Raw genomic sequence first — 6,374 nt, 5'->3', positions numbered from 1 at the left:
GCAAGCTTATTAGTAAGCTTAACATTGCCCAACGAGCCTCTGTACAGAGGATTGGATTTGGGGGGCTGCTTCATCTTAAACTTAGAACTTTCCCGCTTTCACATGTTCCTGAATTTCTTGAGGCTTTCAGCGATGGTTCTTATGTTTTCAGGGCGTCGGAGTTGAAGGAGTTTATGGTTACTAAGTATGATGTCTATGACTGTTTCATGTTACCTGTTGGTGAGAGAGAGATGGAAATAGTACCTCTGGACATATGCCTGTGCTAAAGATGAAAAATATGTGCGCATAAAACAACGTGGCGCAAAAAGTTCAAAGTGAAATCAAATTCCGATTCTATTCCTTTAGGAGACGTCTTCAATTATATTGAGTCGAGCAACTCAAAGATGGAGGTGATGAATTCTGCTTTGTTTGTGCTTCTTAGCATTTCATCATTCCTTGCGCCGATATTGAACAACGGCATTGAAATCAAACTTTTGAAAGTGGTTGAAGATGTGAGTGCCATACCGGAGTATGACTGGTGCTCGTATGTATTAGAATGTTTAGCTAATGCTGCAGCCGTGGCTCGCAGCGTGCAGTCACATCTGCTTGGTTGTATCCCTTTCCTTATGATTACTTATTTTCAGCGGTATGATTACCGTGGCAGGAGTTACCCAGATGGCCTCCCACTTATTCAGCATTGGGATCTGAAAACTCTATCGAAGAGGTTAAAGGATGAGCTGGACGTGGGTCCACTGGGTCGACTAACTTTGTCGAAGGTGAAGTACCCGCGATGTCAAAACAAGACCCCTGATGAGAAGGACACTGATAATACGATGTTGGCTATAGCTGGCGCGCCCAAGGCGCCATTGGCAAGCCCTACGCCTCTTCTGATTTCAACGTCGGGTACATCACCCGATAAGAAGTTTATTCAGATTGAACTCCCTCCCGGTGTTGAAGATGACGATGAGTTGAAAGCTAGGGCTGTAGATGTAAGATTTATGTTATGAATGTTTAATTAATCGCATATTTTTTTTAATATATATATATATATATATATATATATATATATATATATATATATATATATATATATATATATATATATATATATATATATATATATATATATATATATATATTGAGCAGGTATATTTTGTGTATCTAGACTCTTAAATCTTTTTTTGTTACCAACTGTAGGGTGTACACGAGCTGTACTTGAAGATTCAAAGGAACGCTGTGGCCTTCTATTCCTGGTATACGGATGCAGCTGCAATGCTTAAGAATTTAACAACAGGTGCTACTTCTTCAACTGATCTTGTTCCGTCACAAGCGACACAAGCTTTTTTTTAAGGTGCAAAGGTGAAGGAATATGTTGAAGAAGTTGGAAATTTAGCTTCCCAAATGAAGAAGTATAATGATAACGCTCCCTCATTGTCAGATGTTGGTAAGGTGGCCAAGAAAAAAACAAAGGCAAGCAAGAAAAAAAAGACTAAGGTTCCTAAGTTCGAGTTTACGCCTACTGTAGAGCCTGTATCACTTGTAGAAGATTCTGATTTGGGTGATAAAGCAGGTGATGCGGTGATGTCACAGGTAATGGAGACCGCTGATTTCTACAACACCGCTGAACTTAACAAAGCCTGTCAACGAGAGGAAGAGGAATGTGGGCTAGATTTAACCGACGACTTGACTTAATAAACGGATCGGCAGATTCTAGAGAAAATTTATAGCCCGGATGAAGTTGAAGAAGCTTACACAAAGCCCTCATTGAACGAGGAGCAGGAAAGTTTGGGAGGGGAAGTGCCTGACACTAGTGGTGCCCCTGAGAAAGCTGAATATGTTGTTGAGAAGTGTAAGTCAGAAGCAACGAATAAGGTTGATGCGGATGTGGTAGGTCAGTCAACTGAAGATGGTTCATCTTCAGTTCAACTAAAATTTATTTCGACTGCTGATATTGAGAACGCGCTGCAAGGTTTGACAGATATTGGTCATGGTGGTGGTGAAGCGGCAGAGGGCTGCGTACAGATAGGTGAGGATGAGATTGTGCAGGGTATGGATATGGAGCTGGCTCAAGAACAGGGGCCTGTTTCTGGTGAAGGGGAGGCGTCTTTTTCAAAAGTAGCGAACAAGGTGGATGCGGATGTGGTAGTCCTGTCAATTGAAGATGGTTCATCTTCATTTCAGTTGAAATTTATAGCGACAACTGATATTGATAACGCGCTGAAAAAGTTGTCAGACAGCGATGACAGTGAAGGGGCACAGGGTGGTGCACCGAGAGAACAGGACGAGGCTGTGCAGGGAATGGATATGGAGCCGCCTCAAGATTAGGGGACCCGCCGTGGGCCTGAATCACTGGTGGTTGGACTAGTGCCTGGCGTGGATGTGGATGTTAGCGGTGCATCGACAGACCAGGATGAGGCTGTGTAGGGCATGGACATGGAGCCGCCCCAAGATCAGGGGCCCTGCCGTGGGCCCGAACCACTAGTGGTTGGACTAGTGCCTGGTGAGGCTGTGGATGTTAGTGGTGCACCGGGAGTGGAACAGCCCGTTGACCGACGCCAAGTTAGTGGTACGAAAGTACCGGATGGTGAGCCTGGCGTTGTTTCGACCACAGTCCGTGAAGATGCATCGCAAGAAGGGTTAGAGATTGGTAGTGGCATGGTCAACGAGCAAGGTGAGCACCCTACTGCATAACCCGGTTGTCCTGGTTCATTTCAGAATGATGACAAGCCCATATATGTTGTAGAGGGAGTAGATAAGGTGGTTGTTGAAGCACCCTCCTCTGAGTTTAAGTTGCCGGAATTTCAGTGTACGTTTATATCTACTGCAGAGCTAGCTGAGGCATTTAAGGGGGTTCCAGGTGAGGATTTTGGAACGACTGATGCGGCAAGCCCTTTTGAACCAGTCGTTCCTGCGGATGGTCGGGAAATTTATGTCCCCCGGAGTAATATGGATCACCACCCTTTCCTATTTCATTCACCCGAGCCCTTACAGTGCATGGAAGTGGTCCCTGAGAATCTGACTTGCACCATGGATTGTGGGGAACCCATGCCCGAGCAGGGCTTTGTTACTGTAGACCTGCAGCTGAATAAGAACTTATTTAGGGGTGTTTTTAAGGAAAAGAAATACGTCCTGGACTACGTATTTAACAAATCAGAAGCTTGGTTGAAAGGGTGAGTCGATTAATTTCTATGTCAAACATATTAATACTTATATGTTGTCGTAATCATGTTCGCCTTATATAATTTTTTCTTTTTTTGTAGGGAAGAATTGGCAGTTTTTTCAGACTTTTTCTTCGTGTCACGGGAAGACATGTTAACCCTTGAACCTGGACAGGAAGTTATGAATTCAGTAATCGATTGTTGGTGCCTACTAATCAATAAGATGATGTATGACCAATCTGCACCAGTTGCATCCTCTCGTTGTTTCTTCGGGCTTAGTCACACCGTACTTGTCCCTATCCTTACTCAATGCAATTTTTATAGTTCCAATTTAATTGTAACGTAAATGTCTAAATTTAATAGCGATGCCCTTCGTTTGAACAGAGTGCTGCGCTGGATATTTGGAAAGCCAAGAAGAAAGGAATTGTTCTTGACAAAAAGGACGAAATCTGGGCTGGGTGGGATGCTTTGATTCAATCCTGTTTGTCTCCATTTCAACTTGGATCTGATATGGTAAGTGTAAATGTGACCTATTGTGAAGTGTAAAGGTCATCACACCGAAAGAGTATATGTGATTTTCACAGAAAGTGTAAATGCCTGGATGTGATTAAGAAGAAAGTGTAAATGTAATGAAATATAAAGTGTAAATGTGATACATAGTGAAGTGTAAATGTCATGATGTATAGTGTAAATGTGATTATATAGAAAGTGTAAATGTGATGACATAGGGAGTGTAAAGGTGACTAAATAGGAAGTGTAAATGCCAACACATATAAAGTGTAAATGTGAATATATGTAAAGTGTAAATGTCATGACATATGAAGTGTAAACGTGAGACATAGTGAACTGTAAATGTCGTGAGATATTGTGAAGTGTAAATGTAATGAAATATGAAGTGTAAATGTGATACATAGTGAAGTGTAAATGCCATGATGTTTAGTGGAAATGTGATTATATAGAAAGTGTAAATGTGATGACATAAGGAGTGTAAAGGTGACTAAATAGGAAGTGTAAATGTCATCACATATAAAGTGTAAATGTGAATATATGGAAAGTGTAAATGTCATCACATAGGAAGTGTAAATGTGAGACATAGTGAAGTTTAAATGTCATGATGTATAGTGTAAATGTGATGTTTATAGAAAGTGTAAATGTCATGACATAGGGAGTGTAAAGGTGACTAAATATGAAGTGTAAATGTCATGACATATACAGTGTAAATGTGAATATATGGAAAGTGTAAATGTCATGACACAGGGACTGTAAATGTGACGAATTATTGAAAGTGTAAATGTGAAACTTTACTGAGTGTATCTTTTATGTCTTTGTTGTCACATCCGCCAGGTCTTCATCCCGATCTTATCTGGCAATAATGATCATTACAGCTGTGCATGCATAAACTTCATTTCCGAGCAGATAGAGTATTTGGACAACCGTCGCTACGACGATGATTTTGAGAAGCTTCCATATTTTGGAATTTCCCGTATTGCGGTAATAATTATAAATAACATACCTTAATTTGTTCTTTAGTGTATATGTATTCTGGAATTGTAAACACTGTTTTTAAATTGACTTTTTTTTTTGAAATTCCTTTTACAGTGTGATTTAATGGGTGAGTATCTGGAGTCTAAAGGGTTTGTCAGAGGTTCAAAGGTTGCCGGGTTCAAATTTGTCAATGTCGAATTTAAATGGCAAGGTACGGGGTATTCTGCGTTTGATTGCGGGGTGTACATGATGATAGACATGCTGCTTTTCAATGGGAAGCTTTTTGACTGCGCCTTAGGTGAGATGGACGTTATCAACCTCGTCCGGGCTGAACTGGTGTCGATCCTTATCCTGAGTGACCATAACAAAGTGAGGGAGAGCGTTCGCGCAAGGATAACCCAATTCAGGGAAAAGTATGGTCAAGGTCTGAATTCGGTCTCCAATGTTGCACAGAAGCGGAGTCTGGACGATGAGGAAGAGATTACGTACAGTAAACGTCCCCGTGTTGCAGTCCTACCCCCTAAACGCGTAGAAGGAATCCCTGTGGTCAATCCTGTAGCCATACAGGCGGAAAGCAGCCCCATTGTTGTTCAAGCGTCAGCGCAGTCGTCAGGTTGCCAACCTTTGTCAGCCTTAAGGAGTCGTCCCCGGGGCGGGGGGGATAGCTTGGGATGCTCAATTGACTGTGGGGCTGCTGGTACGCAGACTCTTGTTGTCTCGACCTTCTTACGGAACAATCAAAGCTTGGTCAGGGGTGTTCGATCACGTCGAAAGCATGCGGTGGACTATTGCTTGTTAGACGACTACAACATTGAAAATTCGTTAGTACCTGCCAGACTCTTATAACAGGGCCAATTAGTTACGATATTTAATTTGTAACTACTTCTCAATTTTTTACTATTATACGTGTGTTTCATTACAGCGAATCATTCTCTTGGTACAGTAGGCATACTGCGCTGCGCCGGTCCGACATCATGACCATGCTTCCTGAGGTTGTAATGTCGCTTGTTGTCATTGAGTCGTGGGCTGTTTTGCTGAACCATTTGGAGTCAGCTGTTAGCGATTATTTGGATGTCAGAACGGACAGGGGATATGAGATTACTAGCTTTGAGCATCGGCAAATCTCGTTCAGGCGCCAAACACCCCTTCCTAACATAACAGAATCAGGGATTTTCTGTATGATGTATATGCTAATGTACGAGGGTCAACCTTTTGAGGATCCAGACTTGGAGAGGAAGAGGAATCGACGGTACTTGGTAGTCGAGTTGGTGGCGACGCTTGTTCTAGCTGACATAAATGTCAACAGAGACATTTTTGAAGCAAAGTTGAATGGGTTTATCGCTGGAAAAGAAGATTTATGGGCCAAGTTACAAAAGAAGCGCAAAATTAAGGCTGTGTTATCAAAAAAGTGAACAATTTGTGGACATATTTTTTTTTGAAATGTATTTTGTTTGGCAATCTTGAACTTAGAAAAGAATGTTTTGTACTTTGGTTGGAAATGTTTGCAAGTGTAATCATTACAGTAATGAAGTGTAATGGTAAATTACACTAATGCAGTGTAATGGTTGACTATTTTTTGGCAGTTATAATCACAGTTTTTTCAAAGTGTAAATGTGACTAAATTGCAAGTGTAACTATTATCACACTTGTAATTTAGTCACATTTACACTTTAAGTGTAAATGTTAAGACACTTAAAAGTGTAAATGTTAACACTGTCAGTGTCAACTTTATCATACTGAAAGTGTGAATGT

The sequence above is a fragment of the Silene latifolia genome, chromosome X, assembly GCF_048544455.1.
Source record: "Silene latifolia isolate original U9 population chromosome X, ASM4854445v1, whole genome shotgun sequence".
NCBI classification, from domain to species: Eukaryota; Viridiplantae; Streptophyta; class Magnoliopsida; order Caryophyllales; family Caryophyllaceae; genus Silene; species Silene latifolia.
This window is presented reverse-complemented; position numbering follows the sequence as displayed.